This window comes from Pieris napi, chromosome 1 (genome assembly GCF_905475465.1).
Source record: "Pieris napi chromosome 1, ilPieNapi1.2, whole genome shotgun sequence".
Classification (NCBI taxonomy): Eukaryota; Metazoa; Arthropoda; class Insecta; order Lepidoptera; family Pieridae; genus Pieris; species Pieris napi.
This window is the reverse complement of record NC_062234.1, coordinates 2,552,845-2,575,129: the sequence shown is the minus strand read 5'-3', so window position 1 is coordinate 2,575,129 and position 22,285 is coordinate 2,552,845. Positions and strand designations below refer to the sequence as shown.

Below are 22,285 nucleotides of genomic sequence, written 5' to 3'. Positions count from 1 at the left end.
ATTGCTTAACAGACGCTTTAAGGGTCTCAAAATAATTAGTCAACTTCACGTAAATTCTGACGCTCCATTTTTATATATGTTCATCCGACAACTATTTTAAAAGCTTTGACAAGAAGACAGACCGATCCAAGGGGCCAATCATCCCCTAAACTAAATTTTAATATCTCTATGAGTGAGAGAGCATTATCTACGCGCATGAGACTGAGTGAGACCGACTGCGCTGTTAAAGCCATGAAAATTACTTGAACATATATTTTATAATTTTTAGAACTTTTGTTGACAAGTAAATTATAGCAACAAAAATAAGAAAAAAATTGACACATAATAAATAATACTAAAGTTAGCCGACATTTTTTTTTTTTTTTCAATTTATTAATTAGAACTAAAAAATATTTTTTAAAAATACCACTTATATTTAAATAGCAGAAATTTTTTAAATTAATTATTTATTAGAAATTTGGAAACAAAGTGGAAAAATATTAATTCTTCAATATTTCTTAACAGTGGCTTTTAATCTTCATTATCATCATCATCAAATATCAATCTTGAAATTGAATATCTAAATCGTGATCGTCATCATCAGCATTATCCTTATTTTCTTCCTCTGTAAAAAACAAGTTAAACAATGAAGGTCTGAAAAAACTAAAAAGATACAAATAATATGAGAAACGAAAATAATTTACCGGATTGTTCTTCCAGCGACTCACTGACAAAACCCGGTAATTGATCTCCATCGAACCAATGAAAATCATATTTACCATCTTGTAGTGTCCAGCCATTGTTTTCGGGGTTGAAAATATTTATCATCTTCATACTTGCATTGTTCCAAAGCTAGCCCGTCGAAACTGTTGCCAAAGCTCACTTTTACAAGGTGGTAAGTTACTGGCATCGAAGTTTCTTAAATTCTTTCGATTGAATTCTTCATTTATATCAGATACCATGTATGTAAATGATAAACAACTGTAGTCTGGCAGCATCTACATCAATTATTCCAGGAACGTTGTAAACATCACAGATAATTTTTTGTATTATGTTGAATACACGTTCTTCTTCATCTACATCACCAACAAAATCCAACGTACCAAAACGGTGAAATGCTTGTTGGTACTCTTCATTTTTCTTCAAAATATTTTGCTTGCCCTTTTTGAATAATAATAATTTTTCAAGTAATTTTCATGGCTTTAACAGCGCAGTCGGTCTCACTCAGTCTCATGCGCGTAGATAATGCTCTCTCACTCATAGAGATATTAAAATTTAGTTTAGGGGATGATTGGCCCCTTGGATCGGTCTGTCTTCTTGTCAAAGCTTTTAAAATAGTTGTGGGATGAACATATATAAAAATGGAGCGTCAGAATTTACGTGAAGTTGACTAATTATTTTGAGACCCTTAAAGCGTCTGTCAAGCAATATGGCCGACGGAAAGTGTCTGGGAGTATTGACAATTTATTTTTAACTATACACTCGAAAACATATATAAAAATCAGCCATGAGAATTTACGTGAAGTAAGTAATGTTTTTGTGTACCTTGATTACCTGATACCTGGAAATTGGCCGTTTGACCAAGCTAGCAGGTAGGCATACGATCATAGTACATACTAACACTACCCAATCGTCCACATTTCATCCGTCAGAAAATACGTGACGTCTGGCGGCCCTGGGATCTTGGACCAACAGATTTAATTCAAACTTTGCGCACCTGTCAAAGATCGATGACAATACAATAATCCGAAAAAAAATTAACTAAAAAATAAATAATAGTTTAAAAAAACCAGAACACACGCTTTTAAAGCACATCAAACTAAAAAGTGAAAAATGATTCCTAATTTAGGCTGAAAATGGTAATGAACAAAAAATACTGGTATTATTGTGAAAAAGCGTGGGGCGCTCTGTGCCATATTTTTCGTCTATCGAGCAACCCACGCTTTTTCTAGTTATACCCAAATATTGTAAAGGAGTAAAGGCAAAACCTAAAAAGATTTTTTTTTGTTTATCAAATTTCAAAATTCACACTAAAACAATTTACAAATTTGCTATCTATACACCCAAATATATAGTGTTTAGAAAATTCTTAATCTACATAGTATTATATTAATAATAAATAAAACAAATTTAAAAAGTTTGGTTCCTGTGGAAGTGTTCCTTTAATGGCAGTGTTTCCTCTCTATATTGCGATACTTATTCGTTGAGCTGGTACTATCTACTACCCCTACTATCTACCTGGCGCCATCTTAAATCTTTAATTAGTGCCTTTGCACTTAATCCCCACGGCCCAAGAGCTATGCCCCAAAAGTCTCTACTCCAAAGGGAACAAAACAAAATTACGATTTAAAAAACATCACTTTGCATTGGGTGGCTTAATTGCTAATAAGCAATCTCTTCCTTATAAGGATCAGTTAACGTCAAACACTCAATTGACAAGGAATTCAAATTGTCAATTGTCATCGAAAGTAAAGTCGATTAAGAATAAATACCCCTAAAGTTCCGCCCACAGTAGCTGAAACTTAAACCAAAGACAATGTATCGAACTAAAATATCTTTATTAGCCAAACATTCAGCAAAACACTTTCCGCATAAGCGTCACCTTAACGATGTCATCAATTCTGAAGCAGTCATAGGTTGTAAAGTCCCCTGGTGATAATAATAAAACAATATCTGTCCCGCACTTTAAGATAGTTATTACTAATAAACTTGTATGATCTGCGTCTAAATATGCAATACATATGTCAGATTTTGATCTTTGTTTATTTAGAAATAGCCCTGCTGCCGTCGATTTCTGTCTATTGTTATTTGTATAAACTCAAACTCAAAATATCTTTATCCATATAGGTAAACAAGTACACTTACGAACGTCAAAAAAGAAGTTAAATTAATTGTAAATTTGCATTTACTACCAGTTCGCAAGTCAAGGGCGTAGAGCGGGCAAGAAACTTTCCGCCACTCTTTTTAATCGCTAAGTTTTGAGTCATTCAAATTGTTTGGACTGGAGCAAATCAATCCCAAGGATTAGTCATTATTAAACATTCGTCAAATTTATAAAAAGTTTTATTAACTAATTTACGTTTAACATGGGCTTTGTATTTATTTAGTGATAATTCTCTATTTTCGCTTGGGAGTTTGTTGTAAAAACGAATACAATTTCCATATATGGAATAAACTTAACCTTTGTCAGGATAATTCCTGTGAAATCTAGGGATATATCTATCGATCCGATCGATAAAATGTTCGGTAGTATGTGAGTTTTTCGCACATGTAAGTACCTATTTGGTATCGGTATCGGAACTCCGAAGACTGTCCGTTTTCCGAATGCTAAGCTAAAGATAATATCGAAATTTTACCTGCCAATTGCAATCATTAATAAAAAAAACTGGCAATAATTAGTAATGAAATAAAAATTAATCGGGCACATATTCTATAAATAAAGAGACTTCAACTAGAAAGACTTCCGTAGCAGAGCGACTCTGTAAACCAATTACCCGACTAAAAAATCCCGGTTTGACAAATCCTGAAGTATGACATACCTCAAATTTGTTCGAATTTTTGTTTATAAAAATCAATAAACAATTAACATTTTCTGTGCAAAATTCGTAATATTTTCACTGTGCCAAATATGGCATGAAATAAATATAGTTCGTGTCGTAATCTATTCTTTTATGCATATTGTACAAAATAATTTCGATGTTACACAACTGCCAGGCGTCCCGTGACGGCTATCAATTTTTTTTAATATAATATGTAGTGCTGAAATCGTAAACTTAGAATGTGATACTAAAATATAATATTAAAATTTTAATCGGAACGTATTAAAGATATGCCTTTTTTCGTTTTTTCCCTCATTACTTTATAGTATAAGCTTCGTCATAGGTACATAATGTACGCGGCACCTTTTTAAATATTCATCTAAAGGTAATTATCTCAACAAATGAGCATAACGTAGCACATCACTCAATGTAATAAAACTCATGAAATATATAGTCATCTCGCATTTTCACGGTCGTAAACACTCGCTAGAAAGGGATAGAGAATTTATAGCTTTTTCTCCACAAAAACTTTTTATGACGTCGTATTTTATACGCAGACATGCTTCGAGAATTTTTAGTGTTATACTTGCAAACTATCGAATTTTGCAAATTATAATGGTTTTAATAAAAAATACATATTTTGCAGATAATAAAAGGCAAATAGGTGGTATTTCAGAAGTAATCCAACTGGAAAATTAAAAATTGGTAGACCAGAAATAAAATTAAAATGTTTTTCATTATGGGTTTTATTATTGTTTATGTTCGGTGGAGTAAAATCTTGTTATACCAAAACTTTTGTATACTCTGTCACATTTCAATGACCTACCATAACCAAGGCCCTATTTTAAAATTAGAACTCGAATACTGGGATACGAAAAGGTCGTAAACCTAATAGTAGTGTTGTGTTTGCCTAACTTATAATATGTACACCAACATATTATAAGTTAAAAGAAAAGAAATAAAAGAGATAGCAGAGAATTAGAAAATAGTTGCGAAGATAACAGACAAATGAAAGAATTTAGATGAGACCACTTTGTCGAAGGTCGTGTACTATATTAAATATAATAACATAAAACTTAGTGTAAACCTTTTCTTATAAATGACATTATTACAATGACCTTAGATCTTTGTTTTACCTTAATAACAGTCCTAGTTCTTGAATAACCTTCTAATTAATATTTAAACCTGTGGTAAGTCGGTACCCAGAATATTTTTTGACTTCTCATTATTTCAATTATTAGTGCCACCAACTTGTTTTTGTCTTTATAATAAGGATGTAATATTACAATGTCCATCTGGAATACATTTTCAATATTTATAGTATTAGAAATATCTCGAAACCATAGATATAATTTCGATTCAAATGGAATTTGGCACAACACTACCGGTTTTGATGCGTCTGCGGATCGTAAAACTTTTCGCGCGTAAACGTCACAATGACATAAAAACAGCAGCTGCAGCGCTGCGTTAACTTGCATTGTTTTGTTACCGTCTAATAAGATTGCTTGTTTTATCGCTGACTGCGCTTACCTGGTATAATTTGTTAAGCTTCGTCGACGGAATTGTATTATGACTAGCGTCTGAAATAATGTTAGGGGAACTTTAAACTTTTTGTACAAAATACTAATTATTTTGTTAAGCATTATTGTTAATTGTTTATTTAATTCAAATGGTGATAGAACTTTATTTTCAGAATAATAGTGGTTCATTATATGCAAATTGCAAAATTTTACTCACTATGGGAAATTATTATTTCTTAAAACAACTATGCTATTCATAAAGTTATTTTGTATTCCGTTTGCGTAAGCTACTTTGGCACTAGAACCCGAGGTTTGATGTGCCAGTTCTCTGATTAAAAAGTCTGCATTTGATTAATTAATGTCCTATTAACCCTAAAATGGAGTAGACAGTCACACACACACACAGTCTCCATCGCGTTCGGTCTTGAGGTTCATATTTCTCGTCGCTCCGGCTCGTTTTGCCTCGTCTGCAACTGGACGACGCCGGATTTGCCTGGGACGGCCACGCTTCCGCTTTGCTTGCGAGGTGAAATCAAGCGCACAAAAATTGCACTCTGTCAATAACGATTGGAATCCCGACCCCAAAGTTGTGATTAACCCCTTAGGATTATGCGAGAACTAGACCGTTGCTATTGCTATTGGGATACTCATTCTTTGACAGCTATTTGCTATCTAATTACTCAATTTTTTTCGGAAACTAAATCTTAATAAAGCTCGTATATGGAAGAACTTATTATTATGTCTTTGTAAAAGGAAGGAAGAAGATTAAGAAACTGCATTTTTGTTTTATGAATAATTTTTTAACTGAAAAGGATGTTGCTAGTAGTGTAATTTAATCATTGTAGAATATGACAAGTCTTTAATGTACTAAATGTTACCGTATTAGGACAAGATATAACAATGACGCTTCCTGTCTAACTACAATTTAAAATGTAATGTTAGAGAATTTTCTTAATTTCTTGTCAAAAATTTCGTTTACCAATATAATCTCTTATTTTGGAGGTTTCGAGTGCTATAGTATATCACGCAGGGGATTGAGACAAAATCACTTTTTGACAAGCGTGACCCACTAACGCTAAATTTGTATGGAATTGACATTACTCACGCTTTATCACGTGACCATATTCATACGAATTCCTTTGGAGTTAGTGGGTCACGCCTGTCGAAGTCATTTCGTCTCAAGCCCCAGACTGCCACATCACGATAGATAACGATTTTATATTATTGGAGCTTGCTAAAGTTTGCAATATTCCATTTGTTTTCTTATAAATGTAAAAAAAAATTAAATGTACCCAGGACTTGCGTGAACCAGCGACAATATCGTTTGGCAAATCTCTAACTTTGACATTGACAATAGATATTTTGTATTACACATTATTATAGTAGTAAGAACATACCCAGACCAATGTATGCGTATAATTTTAAATCAACGTTTTAGCAAAATATCTATAAGAACAAATAATTAATAAGCAAAAAAAATATTAAAAAAGTACCTTCAATAAATGTCTCCTAGCACCATTTTTTTAACTTTACAAACGAAATTTAGCAGAAATTACGAAAATAAAGTCCTGTCTAGTTCAATTATTAATTGCGTCACTATTTATCTAAGCAGTATGAAATCTTTGAACATTGGCTGTGATAGTTTTGTCAAATTCTACAGAGCAAAACAAATGTCACAAAACGTCAGTATCATTTAAATGTCAGTTTCAAACTGTCATTTATTTTTTTAAGAATCAGGCGCGTGCCATATTTACTTATAAATTGCCTTTTTCATTTAGACATCTGTACAAATTTAATTAAGGTAATTAACGAAGCACAACGCGGAAATCCAGATATGTAAAACCTAATATGGAAGTTTTGAGTTAAAAACTCTTAATTATTTATTTAGACAAGAAATGCGGTAACAATAATCTGACTTTTGGAATTCAATATGTCACAAGGTGCAATGTTTTGGTAGCCGTTAATTGAATTAAATTAATTTTCTTTGTTCGTACATGGAGTTTTTTCGCCAATCAATATTTTGATCATAAATAACTTTCACTGTTTTTGTCCATATTTTCCATAAACGCGTAAAATAATTAATAGCCCTTTGTATGATTGAATATTGGTATTCCTTTATAAAACTAAAATAATATTTACTTTTACCTAGTATTTGATTTTTTTATTGTACACCTTTCCCGTTGACTTTTAAACATATTTTTCGAACTTTTAAATTCTTATATGGACATTTACTTATTAGGTTTTTCGCGTTAATCATCGAATGCTTGGGTTTTTTGTTTCTAGGTCATATTTAAGTAACTTTTACTCAAATAGAGCTACATTTATCTTTTCATTAAACAATTTATTTATATAATTTAGATTCTTTTTTATAGTTTAGACTTTTATTAAGATAACTTTTACACATTAAAAAAAAAAAACATTTTTTTACCGAATTGAGGTTTTGTATTATTATAAACTTTTAATCTATTTAGTCGCGACTCCGGGGAAATAAATACAGATAATACAACTTTTAAATGAGTTGTTCATGCGCTTACGCAGGCCCGCGCCATGGATGTCGAGCTTGACGGGATTGTGGGGCTGGGTCTAGAGGGCTATTAAGACCCTGCCCACTAAAAACACCTCAGCCCTCCACAAGCCCTTAAGTTGGGCCCTCGAGGTTCGCCAAGGCATTCAACCCAAGGGACCCGGGCTAATAATTTACTTTTGCTTATGTTACTTAGGGATAATGTTCTAATGATGAAAGAATATGAAATCGTTTGAAATTGTAGTCATTACAGATAATAATGGCTAATTGAATATTAATTATAATAGACTGACCCTCTAGTGACTGATTGTTAGTCCATAGACAAGCGGCAACCATTTTGTCGTTGCGTGTACATCATGTTTACTCTGTGCTTAATCTGTGCTCGTAATCCGTGCTTTAACCTTTACCGAAGGTCATAAACATATTTAACAATAATTTATGTTCTACGTTACCGTTTTATTATAAATCCAATAACAATTTTTACAACTGTTATAAATAATTCAAAAACACTTAGGCATAATGCCGTCCAGAACTAGATAGTATTAAAATCTAGACGCGGCTCCGTCTAGAATCGTAAAACCGTACCTAAAATGGCCCATAAAATATTGTCTGCGTATAAATTGATCTGTAGCAACCATCGGCTTTATTGGTAACCCTATCTTGGAAATAAAATTTATTATTATGGCCATAATTAAATATTCAACACTGTGAATCAACCGTTTAATTAAAAATGCAATAAATACATTGCTGCAATTACTCTATTTTGTCTCCGACATTCTTTGGTTTAAGAAGGCTATGGTATATTTAGAAGTAGCTAAATCCTACTAATATTATAAACGCGAAAGTTGGTAGGTATGGATGGATGTTTGTTACTCTTTCACGTAAAAGCTACTGATTGGATTTCAATGAAACTTTACTATAATATAGCTTATGCATCACACATAGGCTACAATTTAGAAAGATATTGTGTGCACTGCCAAAACCGCTAGTGTTACACATATGTAATATAAGATGGAAATGTATTTCTTAAATAGTCCTACAAAAAACGCACAGTATATATCTTATGTGTAAGCCAATATAGTGAATCATAACTACAATAAAAATTGATAATTTACTTAAATGTAATTGGATACTTATATCGCTTCTGTAAGTAGATAAATTATGTGTTTCACGCTACATCATTTGGACAAATATTGTTTTAATCCTGCGCATACGAAGTCGCGCCAGTTAGTATAGGATATATATAGATGTATCATTTGGTCGGCTCCGTTCAATCCACCGTACCTCATTAGAGACAGGGCAATTCTTTCTCTGGGCTATAGTCGTATAGTAGCCAATTCCCAGGGAAGAAATGCCTTAAAACATACAACAATAATTCGAAGTACATATGTTTTTAAAACTGGTTACTACATGATAAAAATTAAAGCGAAGTAACGCAGATATTTCCACGATACAAAAAAATATGCGAATCAAAAAGATATTTTGCTATTTGATTTATTTATATCGAAACATTTTTTGTGTATGTATTTTTAGTGATTAAAATCGAAATGTTTTTTGTTCTTGTGTCAATGTTATCAATACAATCTAAATTACGCTGACGGGATCAAAGAATGATAATAATTATATAGTCTAGTCGACAAGTTGAAAATGGAACAAAATAGAGATACTACTCTTAAAATTATGTGCGATAGCTCATTGGATCTGGAATGACGTCTAGAAAAATGTGCTAAAAGCGTGTATTAGCACATAAAAAATTGCAAAAGTTATAGACCATTAAAGATGAAAAAATAATGGCATTTAGTTTTTTGCCAATATTTAATAAACTATTAATATTTAAGAAATTTCAAATAAAGATTCTGAAAGAAGAGGAAATTTCTAATAAAAAACTCCTGACTCCCAGAACTCTATCTCCATTATTTATAATGTTAATTTAACGCTGAAAATAGGTCTGCGGTTGACATTTTTAGGATTCGCGCGTGGCGTCAAAAGCGACTACGGCACATTAATTAATTTATTTAAGGTATTGAATATTTTTTTTTAAATTTGAAAAAATTATGGTGTGTTCTGAACACTATAATTAATTTATTCCCGTTGAAAATTTTACTTAAAGTTAATTTTTCAACAAGTTAAATAATTGTTAACTAACGAAATTTTCTCGAACGACCGTCTTAATTGTAAGTGAAAAAAAAATGTTTAAATAATGGTCGTAAAAATATTTCGCTTCGTAGAGCCTTTCTTACATACATACTTAACAAGATCGTGCCATAAAAGTTAAAAAAATATTTATACTTTGTTTATAACAATTTTTTTACTTAAACAAAAACTTAAAAATCCATGTAATGATGTTAAAAAAAAAATTTTTTTTTCTAAATCATCATATAATCGTTTTTTTATTAATACAATATATATAACAAAGTATAGAAAAATTTTTTTTGTAAATTTTTTGATTATCATGAATATTACTTTTATTTAAAATTAAAAAAATTTTTTTCTATACTTTGTTATATATGGTTGTTTTTGTTAATTTTAGAAGTTTTAGAAAAAAAATAAACAAAAGTTGAATATTTGTTTATAACAAATTGGTAAGTTAATAAACAATAGAATTGTTGATTAAAAAAAAATTTTTTTCTGTTACTTTATAGAAGACTGTCAATTATGATTTTTAGGAAAAAAAAATTTCTTAACTAATTATTTAAACAATAGAAAATTAAAAAAAACGATTATAAACAATTAAAAATTGTTATTAAGGAAAATTTTTTTTTTTAAAAATCATAAAATTTTTAATGTAATAAAGTTGTGTTAAATTTTTTTTTAAAAATATTGATTTAATCAATTTGTTTAAAAAAAATTTAACAACAAATGGCGGGAATTTTTTTTTTGCAAATCAATAAATATCTTGTATTAATAAAAAAACGATTATATGATGATTTAGAAAAAAAAATTTTTTTTTAACATCATTACATGGATTTTTAAGTTTTTGTTTAAGTAAAAAAATTGTTATAAACGAAGTATAAATATTTTTTTAACTTTTATGGCACGATCTTGTTAAGTATGTATGTAAGAAAGGCTCTACGAAGCGAAATATTTTTACGACCATTATTTAAACATTTTTTTTCACTTACAATTAAGACGGTCGTTCGAGAAAATTTCGTTAGTTAACAATTATTTAACTTGTTGAAAAATTAACTTTAAGTAAAATTTTCAACGGGAATAAATTAATTATAGTGTTCAGAACACACCATAATTTTTTCAAATTTAAAAAAAAATATTCAATACCTTAAATAAATTAATTAATGTGCCGTAGTCGCTTTTGACGCCACGCGCGAATCCTAAAAATGTCAACCGCAGACCTATTTTCAGCGTTAAATTAACATTATAAATAATGGAGATAGAGTTCTGGGAGTCAGGAGTTTTTTATTAGAAATTTCCTCTTCTTTCAGAATCTTTATTTGAAATTTCTTAAATATTAATAGTTTATTAAATATTGGCAAAAAACTAAATGCCATTATTTTTTCATCTTTAATGGTCTATAACTTTTGCAATTTTTTATGTGCTAATACACGCTTTTAGCACATTTTTCAGGACGTCATTCCAGATCCAATGAGCTATCGCACATAATTTTAAGAGTAGTATCTCTATTTTGTTCCATTTTCAACTTGTCGACTAGACTAATAGGCGTAACTAGTTACCACAGATTAAATTTACAGACTAAAGCAAGGGGTAAAATAGCGCAAATGTTTTCGTGTTATATTTGATTTTAATTCAAATATGATGAAACTTCCTGTTTTAGAAGAATTATTCTTTTTTTTATTTACTATATACTTTTACACACAAAACTTCGAAGACTTCTTTACTTTCATTGTTAATTTCTTACTACTATTATTATTATAAAATTATTTTTCTTTTTTTGCGTCTGAGGCGCAAACTAACTATTATAGTCTCTCTACAGAATGACCAGCGCTATGGAACACGTCTGCTCCACAGCATAATGCTGAGCCAGGGCCAGTTTCAACCACAACACACACACAGATTACACACTTAAAATGTACCTTATTCCTTTCATTTCTCTTTATTTGATTATTATTATTTTGTGTGTGTTTTGTTAGTAAAAAATTATGTCTAGTGTCTAATATAACCTACATATTAACATGACAAGACTTTTGATGTACATGAGTTCTTGAGTTACAAACATACACATGTTCTAATAAACTAATAAAAACTATACTGGCTTGGTGTGGCCGCGAAGAGAAAATATGCGACAGGTTAGATTTACTAACAAAACACGTCGATATTTCCTGCGTCCAACTTGACTCTACAAAAACTAAACATCGGTCAGGCCGTCTCGGTGTTGAGTGATTGAAGTTCCGTATATAATTTAATTAATCTCGGTCATATCATAGTGTATGCCCAAAAATAGTAGAGTATTGTGTCAGATAAAGACTTGATCCATGATCGTGTTTAGAAATGGGTATCTACGAGTAAATTGTAAATCTTTTTAAATTGTCATTGTAATGCGTGCTGTGTTAGTTTTACGGTGTATTTAATTACTTCAACGTTTTTGTAAGCAAGATATTTAAGTAAGATACCTATTTTTACCCCAGTTAGCTAAAAATATATACATAATCTTTTAGCAATTCTTCGTATGATGTGTAATCTGTTTTAGCTATATCTTTTAAATGAAAAATTGCAAATATTATTTCTTATAAAAGATTGTCAAAAAGTGTAGTAAAATAAACGAATTACTAAAAAAATCGTACTCAAACTAGGTACCACACTTTTATGTAAATATTAATTGATTAAATTTCACCACATAATATCATGCTTTATCTGGAATGTTACAAGCTATCTATTCTAAAATACATGACATTCTGGTAAACATAAATATAATAAACATTTATTTACAAATTTAGATTATGCTTGTAATTGTTTGCACTTAACAATGTTTTTTTTTAATTGATCAGCCCACTACCGAATATATCAAGCTCTAGATATACTATTACTCTTGATGCGCAACTACGATACAACAAGATTAATCTTGCTACTAAAAATATAAATAAAAAAGGGTGCGTGTACTTATGTACGCGCGTAAGAAGTTATACTTCTTTGGCATTATTATAAATAGTTTTTGATTGCATGCAAATAATTAATTACAAATGAATAATCAAATACTGGAAAAGGAGTAATTATAGTCAATAAAGTTCAGATTACATTTGAAAAATTAAATAAATAAATATTTATTATTATTCTCTTACATTAAGTGTAACATAAATTCTATTATTATTCGAATGTTGTTTTTAAATTATGTCCAATGCCGTAGCATCTTCCGTGGGCAACTTCATTCTGTTAATTTTGTGTCACGGTGCGCGCGCATCGTAAAATTTCACTCTCATGAATTTTTCATAACGCGCCTAAAGAAGTATAACTTCAAAAACTTGTTCCCATCAAATTTTCCGAACATAAAATCTAACTACGAGACCCTAACTCCTGATTTATGTCTTGTTTTTTAATTTTACATGAGAATGTGATTCGTCCACAACGATTCGACTTAAGGAATTAATGTAATCAGTTACTGTGCACTGTGTTTTTATATAAATTAGGATTATTAATTGACTGGCAGTAAACGTGCGCTACTTGTGGTGACTGTTCGGACTTGAATTTTTGACTTTTGATATAAAATATAGATTAGGGCTGCAGTTCGTGAACGCGACACTTTGAACATAGCTAATGATGAAAATGGAAAATAAAACAGGTTTAATATTATCAAACATAAAAAATATGCCCACAAAAGAGCCTAACAGAGCCAGAGCAGAGTAAAAACTAAAGGGGGTCTACAAGAAAATATCTGGGTCATCTTTAAATTTCGCCATACTTGTCAATCTTCTACCAAAAGCTTAAGGACAAATAACACATTTATTTATGTCCACGCTACGATTAAGAATCGAACCCCTTACCCCACATACCTTCCACGATAGCCTTTATATACTATTATTCTATATAAACCCATGAGGCACTCAATTCTTGGCAACCAACAAAATTACTTTAAAATCGCACTTCAATTTATTATTTATTGGAAATCTCTTATTTGAACAATCATTTTTGAGTTATTGAGAAACTCTAAAGATTGCCATGCGAAGGTTTAAATGTTCTCCAGGAACTATTAAAATCCATACAATACGCCACCATTTCTATGAAACACTTATACAGGTTAATCGGAACTAAATTCCATTTCCATCGCAGAGGGTATTAAATTTTATACTGAAAAGCATTAATCCTTTCGTAGACTTATATACGATTATTAATATATTATTGGCCTGTGAAATTATTATTTCTTTTAACTTTTTTTCAAAAACTGTTATAAATGTCCTAAAAAAATATAGAGCAGTAGTCATCATATACCACGTCAAATTTAGAATATTTAGATGATTCAGATAAAGTTATGAATGAAGGATTTTTTTCTTAACTTTATTCTGTCTGTAAATAACAAAAGCAGATTTCAACCGAAAATTAAAAAAAAAACGTTTTTTTTTTCAAAAAAAAAAGGCTATTGTATTTGTAGCAACATACATCAATAGTTCGCCATCATAGTGTCATCCCAACGATCTGTATACCTTCTTTCCGATATCTATAGCATCTTTTGGAACTACTCACCCTGTTCCTGATTTTTTTGGAAACAATCAATGAGTGACTTTCATGCTAATGATGTACTGGTGAAGTAAGAGCTGTATTCAGAAGGCTCTGACTATGCTGGTGTTAGAGGCGGATGTTCATTAGTCCCTGGACAGCAAAAAGGATGAATTTATCAATTACTAAAGGCACGAGACCCCGAAGCCAATTCCCTTGTTGCTGGACCGACCAAGTTGAGGTTCCTACATGAATCCCCTGTTCCTGCAAGGATAACAGGGGGAATGAAGGAAGCTTTGCAACACCAGTATGACATTCATTAATGAAGAACGCGGCTAAAGAAGAGTCATAGTAACAATAGCAGTGTTGTCTCAGGGGCTTCAGTGAGAGCCGTCTCATCCGTGAGAGCGTAGATTAGTTCCCCGGCTACGACTTTCTGTCTATGTGCGCATTTAACATTGGCTCGAACGGTGAAGGAAAACATCGTGAGGAAACCGGCTTGCCTCAGACCCAAAAAGTCGACGGCGCGTGTCAGGCACAGAAGGCTCCTACTTGGTGAGATTGACAAATGATCATGAAACAGATTCAGAAATCTGAGGCCCAGATCTAAAAAGGTTGTAGCGCCACCGATCTTACATGCAAGCATCTTAATGTTATCATAATTTAAAATTGAATGTGATTTATCTTTTATACAATTGTGTTATATTGTAACCTTTAAGAGTAATGTTTTATTGAAAAATATTTGATCGAAACAATTCATTATAAGGGGCTACAAGGTTGGAATATTGTTGTTGGAATCAGGTCAAGGTATGAGAGCCTTATTACTGGAAGATAACTGAGACTGGTTCATCGTAAATGTATAATATATACTGCTCAAAACAATTAGCGGAACAAAATTTTTCTCCTTTCTATTGCTTAAACTAAAATTAGATTTAAATTAACTTGTACGCTATTTTTTACCTTGTTAATTTGTTAATTACAACAATTAATAAAAAAAATCAATTAGTATTTGTTTTATTAAAAAAAAATTAAAATGTGCATTGTAGACGAAAAGCTAATTGGTGATATAAAAGGTCCATCAAAGAAATATTTTTATATCGTTTGAATATTCGTCTTTAGTGACTTTCAGTAACGTGTGTGGCCTCCATGAGCCCTAATCACGGCTTGACAACGACGCGGCATGCTTCGTATGATCCTCCGAATATCTTCTTGTGGAATTCGCTCCCATTCTTCAATAAACGCTTCAGGGAGCTGCTGCAGTGTTTGGGGTGCAATCGGACGCTTCCGGATGCGCCTGTCAAGCAAGTCCCAAATGTGTTCAATTGGATTTAGGTCAGCCGTCAGGGCTCATAGAAGGCCATCCATTACACGGATTTCCTGCTGTCGTAAGTAATCTGACGTGATGGCTGTAGTATGCGGCCTGGCATTATCTTGCATTAAAAGAAAATCTGGGCCCATACCATATGCTGCGGGCCAAACATGATCTTCGAGCACATTTTCAATGTAAGTTTGAGCACACAAGCGCCCGGGAACAACAATGAGATCTGTGCGCTCGTCCAAACTAACTCCGCCCCAAACCATCACAGAGCCACATCCAAATTTGTCATATTCCTGGACTGCTGCTGCACTGTATCGCTCGCCTGGGCGTCTGTAAACACGGAGACGACCATCGCAACGTGTTAGACGGAATCGTGATTCGTCAGTAAAAAGCACTGGCCTCCAATGTCGAAGTTGCCAATTAGCGTCATTTTGCGCGAACTGTCGGCGAGCTTGTCTATGTTGAATTGTTAGACGCACAGCCCGAACTGGTCGGCGTGATCTCAAATTGGCTTCCAACAACCTATTTCTTACCGTCTGGTCGGAAATTTCTACACCAGTAGCCGTCCTTAGTGTATTTTGTAGATCTCTTGCAGTTGTGGTGCGGTTACGTAAAGCACAGTTGACGATGTAGCAATCTTGCAAACGTGTAGTTTTTCTCTTGACCACGCCTTCGTGAGTATTCTCCCGTCTCACGGTATCGCTTCCAAAGTCTGTAGATAACAGAAGAGGCTACTCCTAGATCATTTCCTACATAACGCATAGTTCGACCCTCTTCAAGCAAAGCGATAGCTCGGGAGACATGCAATTCAGTTAGATCTGGCATTATGACCTAAACTCACTCGCTTCAATGAATAACAATACTCAAAAGGCTCACTTCAATTTCTATTAATACTCAAAAGATAACAAAAAAAAACTACTTAAAATGTGTTTTCTGTGATTAGAAATTAATTAAAATTCAAAGACGTCACTTTGTTTTTAGGTGTTTCTAGACACACTTTATTATAGGACTACTAACCAAAACGCCGATGCTCTTTTGTTTTTTATTTTCTTCGACAATGCCTTAACATTATCTAGTGGCCAGTAATAATTAAAACCTTAAGTAAAAAGTTTAGCAGTATATAAACAACGCAATTATGTTAAATTAAACACAGACTTTATTAACACTATGGGGCTTTACTCCAATATTAATATTAGAGCGTACTCCTCCCTCAAAGGCCGGCAACGCACCCACTGACTGATGGTCCATGGGATGCGATCACTGCTATTTTGGACGTCCCATAGGCACGTTTGCCCCCCTTTTATAAATAAAAAATATGTATCTAACAGTAAATCACGTGACCATGCGTAATGCTACTGTAATGGTGACACATGTAGCTCGATGTACGGAATTAGAACAAGCTTCACAACCGATAATAATTACTACAATTTTATATGAATACGTTGAATTGTATACCTCACATTCACTCACTCTGCGAACCTAAAAGTGTCTAAACCTCCGAATTGTCATTAATTCTCATGTAAGTCTATTCTTGTAAACTTATCACCATTTTTGTATACATACATAATATTTTCATAAATCATTACTTCATAGTGAAGTTGAAGGAAAGAATTGAAAAAAACGTCAGGTCAATCGATAGCACATTTTAAAAGAATAACTAGCAAGCTTCTTCAGAAAGTTTCGCGTCTGCACTTCATTGATGCGTTATTAAATCGAGAGAATCACCCTGCACAGTGAAGTCATAAGAATAATTATGTCCTCAATTCGTCCTTCTGTTTATCTTTCGTTATTTAATCTCATATGTTATCCCAATGACTGGCTTTTTAACTCTTCTTTATTTGGAATGATTTGTCATTGTATTTATTTTAAACAATATTAATATTTATTACTTAAGATATAATGTGGAACATGGAGTAATGGTTGCAGCTCCTTACAAACGTTGTGTGAAACAAAAAACTTGGCGATTGAAAAGAGTGGCGGAGAGTCTATTGCCAGTTCTTCTCTTCGGTCCTACGCCCTTGATTTGAGAACTGGCAGTAAATGTGAAATTAGAAGCATTTAATGTATATTTCTTTCTTGACGTTCATAAGTGTACATTGTGTTACCTATATGAATAAATGATTTTGGGCTTTGACAAAGATTAATCCCCACATTTAATGGTGCACAAACATATTCTCTATTCCATTTAAAGTCGCATTTAAAACGATACATTTGGCAAGAAGAACCGTTCAGTTGCCTACCCTTCAGTCTTCTATAGATTGCTCTTGCAATTTCATACAACGCTTATCTTCTTCTTTCATATAAGCACGCTGCAGTTCCACCTGGGATCTATGCAACAGACTGGTTCTGACCGTTGGTATCGCAATCAACCTTAGCTATTGCCGTCGCACATATCCCATAGCTACAAAGAAACCGAGTTCTTCGAGCACACTACCTGCAAGACTAGAGTACATAGTACTGAACGTATGTTGTTTAATACTTCGTATTACGAAACTTCTGTTACTATTCTATTAATTATTCGATCGAGTAAATGTGAAATTGACTAATAATAACGTTCTGTACTCACGTCGAATACAAACAAAATATTAACCATCGAATCCACATGAACACACATAATCAGTTCAGCTTTTTAGGAGGTTATATATAAAGATAGAGTCTTAAATCATATTATATGCTACCAATTAGAGTCTATCTAGAAGAGAGAGACAAGGTTATAAAATTCGTCTGAGCTGTTGCGCGTAGCACATAGGTATTTATTTCAATTCGGCAAACACTATTCGGAAAGGCAACTGGCGACTTATCGCTTTCGAGCGATCTCTTCCAGGCAACAAGAAGAAGTGAGAAAAGAAAAAAAAAGAAAATGTATTAAATTACATAAGGATGGATTTGTGTTTTAACTAATTAATTTCTTGACATAAAAACGATTTCCCTTGTAATTTAGTAGTGTTACCCTCTAGACGCGCTTAATATGTTTAAATGAGTAGTAAAAACTATTTCAAATACGTTAGCTAAAGGTATGTCGTTAATCATTAGGCGAGCCACTGGCGGAACTTAACTATAAACACAAAAACAATTGTTGTTCGCTTAATTAATTACTTAACTTATTTTAGTATATTCTATTTATGTATTCACTTATTAAAATGCATACCTCGCTTACCAGCGCCAAATATAGAATTTATTAAAACGATCGTTTTTATATCCTTGACAGTTGCATGTACACAATCGTAGATAACTTTAATTGCCTAATGAGACGTTTTTCTCGAATAGAATTTGACGTTTTCATGTCTTCAAAAATCTGAAGGATTCCATGGAATTACTGAAGGGTACAATTGTTTGAGTGTACGTCTAGCTCACTGTTTTAAAGTAGAAAAAGAACCAGACAAAGTTTTTGTCGAAGAAAAGAAAGAGAGCGATTGAGACCGATTGAGAGAGAGTGAGAAGAGGTTACCTTAGAGAAATTCTATTTTTAAAATTAAAATTTCGTAACGAGTATTTATGAAATATTTGTATTTTATATTTTATTCAAAATAGTTTATTGAAATTTCTAATGACGAATTGTAAATGCCACGTGTTGTTATTATCGAAGGAATAAATTTAAAAAATTAAATTTATTATTTGTATTAATTCTCGACACTTTTAATGTTTTAATGACAATTAAATTCATTCAATTCCTAACAATTCCTTTTTCCCTCCCTCTAAGTCTCGGAAATCTAAAGTTTTAGATTTGTATAAATATGAACAAGAGTCAAAAATTAGTTTGCCAAAGTTTCACTTCTGACATGCGTGCTTTGTACGCACGCACTTTTTTTTGTAAATTCCGTGTTCATAGATGACAAGTAAAGGTCATTGCACACTTCGTTTGTTTATACAAAAAGCACGTGCGTGTGACCGCCGCCGGTAATATTACCAAAACAATCAGACTTAACATCTGGCTTGTATATAGAACATAGTCCAAGATTGAATATAGCTTATATATAAAAGTAATATCAGTCGAAAATTTACTAAACTATCCAAAAAATTTATGTAAAAAGCATGCAAATTGATTTTGTCTGTTCTTTTTGACTGTTAAATATAACAATAACAACCCGCAAATTTCTACAAAATAAGTAACCCATAAAAAAACTGTGTTCACTTGGCTTTGGCCCATGTGCAACAGAGGATCATGAGAGGATGAATCCATCCTGAGGAAAAGCAAACAGTCACATAATAATAATAATATTGATCTAGTCGCCTAGGGAGCCCTTGTGTTGTGGGTTATATTATAATTATTCCGTGGTACATGGTGCATGTTTAAAAAAAAATTTTTACTTAAAAGTAGTCTAAGGTTACTTCTAATTAAACATAATTCGTATAAGACCTTAAGTATGAATGTAAGAGTGTGTAAATGTGGGTGTGTGCGTATAATACACTGAATTTGAGAGTGTGGCTGAGAGTTGTTATAAGCGCTCTGTCTGTGTTAGTTTTCGGCACCTCCGAGTCATGCCAAGATACGTAGGAAGGCCTCTGTAGAATCGAAATCTTAAATGAAATTAGCATAATTCAGTGTGTTTTATTATAAACTAGCTGGCCTGGCCAACATCGTACCGCCTAACAGTCGATACTTTATTTGTTTAAAATATTTATTCTGCTCTTCGGGACACCGGTCTAGCTAGTAAGATAAAAAAAAAAAAATTAATAAGACAACAAATACATTATGTCCAAAAATAAAAATTTACCTTCCCGGAACCCCTCCACTAACACTTGAACTTTATGCTATGGTATTAAAGTTCAAATTGACTTTTAAGTATTATTACGCATATTTTGTATGGGAATATAGAAAAGTGTTGTGTTTAGACTTTTTCCACTCAATTTTTTTTAATTTTTCTCCGTAAGAACCATCCTCGTACTTCAAGGTATATTATAAAAAAAATCAGACAAATCGGTCAAGCCGTTTTCATGTTATGTCGTGACAACGGAAAACGGGTTTCATTTTTATATATATAGATGAAGGGGCAATAAAGCATAGGCCAAACACAGTCCTCTGTTTTGGTGTGGGGAATAAAAAACGTGTTTATATCTCCCAAGTAATCAAACACTCGCGATATTTAAGTAGTACATAATTGTTAATGTAACAAATGTAAGTACTGTACTACTAACTTGACACAAAACTTTTTTTAAATACATGCGTCTTTACTAAGACATCCTGGAAAGTTACGATCTAGCATAACTTAGAACTAATAAGTAATTTAAGTCTAGCCTTATTTAGTAATAAGGATTTTTTACATAAGACAAAAATACTACTTACAGTCTCTAGTAAATGGAAGACACGCTAATACTAATTCACTAGATCAAATGGTTTAGTTCTTTTCAGTCTGCTGTAGGCCCGTGATGTCAAGGAGTTAAATACCCTCGACATTGCGGACCATCCCATCATTCACGTCATTGTGGACCGTCACGTCAATAGTGAAAAGCATAGACTCCAGTCTATGTTCATAAAATATGGACACAAAACCTGCTCACCGAATTAAGTTGGCACCATTAGCTTTCGTCACATGCGGTCCTTTGTGACAGTCGTAAAATGACACTTAATTTCAACGAGCAAAGGTCCCGACTAATAAAATTTAAAATTTACAATAATTTTATTCGTTTAATTGTATCATCATAAATGTCATGCTCAGACCGGTGTGTTTTCAATAAGATTTGTCATGCTTTGTCAAAACGGCCGTTGAGTGAGATTAAATTGATGTCCAAAACCAGCCCTGCGATTCTTGACGATTGAGAGAGACCGCCGATGCGAAAACCGCTGTGTGAGTTCGTGAAGTGAGTTACAGAATCGCAGGGCAGTACCGTAAAACAGCATCTATTGTAGCCAACTTCACTCACTCACCAATACAAGTAGAAAATGAAAAGTTAGCAGGCAAATTGAAATATGTATAATATTTAATACAAACTGCCCGCGCGTAATATGTTTTTTTACTTAGCCTACCTTTTCAGTAGTTATATACCAACATAAGAAACATTTTGCTATGCTACATCTCCGGAATAAAAACCTAAGTACTTAATAGCTAATTTTACACTTCAGTAAAATACTCAGAGTTAAAGAAATCAATTTAAAAAAATACTCGAACTGGCACTGCCGACTTCGAGTTGCGCGCTTAATTTTTAATCATACACATTTGTTTGATTGATATGCAAAAAAATTGCTGCACGCGTGCGTGTCTAATGAGTTCTATGGTTATTTATTACATAGCTTAATCTATGAAAGTTACAGTATTTAAAGTTAGTAAGTAGGTGCTTTTTATCATAATATAAAAAATACAAATCACACCACGATTTAAATTTAAACTTAAAATCAATTTTTTATCGATTTTAAGTTACATTAGCTTTATTGATACTTCCTTATGTTATATATCCTTTTTAGTAAATTAGGTAAAACTTAAATTATTAGTCATAAGTTAGGCTAGATTGTATTGTTTAATTATGTTTTTGTGCAGAGGCAATTTATAAAAAAATTTACGTTTTGATTTGTTGAACGCGCGGTGATCATTGAGTGAGACATTCCAGTTGAGACTATGGATTTGCCCATATGGGAGTCACATAGTTGTTAAGCCACGACTCTGTCTTACTCTTACTGAGATTCAGAGACGTGATCCTATGACGGTGGTAGACCTAGCTAAGCTAAGTTGCTGACAAGGATAATTCATATTCAGAAAAATTGTTCTTGTCAAAATTCGCGAACATCTAGTTTCTATTGTTTTTGGTAGGGTAAAAGAAAAAACTTTTTTACTAATCTGTGAATTAAATG

The 22,285-nt window shown here is 32.4% G+C and overlaps 1 protein-coding gene across 1 annotated transcript in view; it reads left to right on the top strand.

Annotated features, from left to right (window-relative positions):
- Positions 1-22,285, top strand: part of LOC125062535 (protein doublesex-like) — a 146,685-nt gene that overhangs the window by 106,301 nt on the left and 18,099 nt on the right. The gene's annotated exons all lie outside the window — the stretch shown is intronic.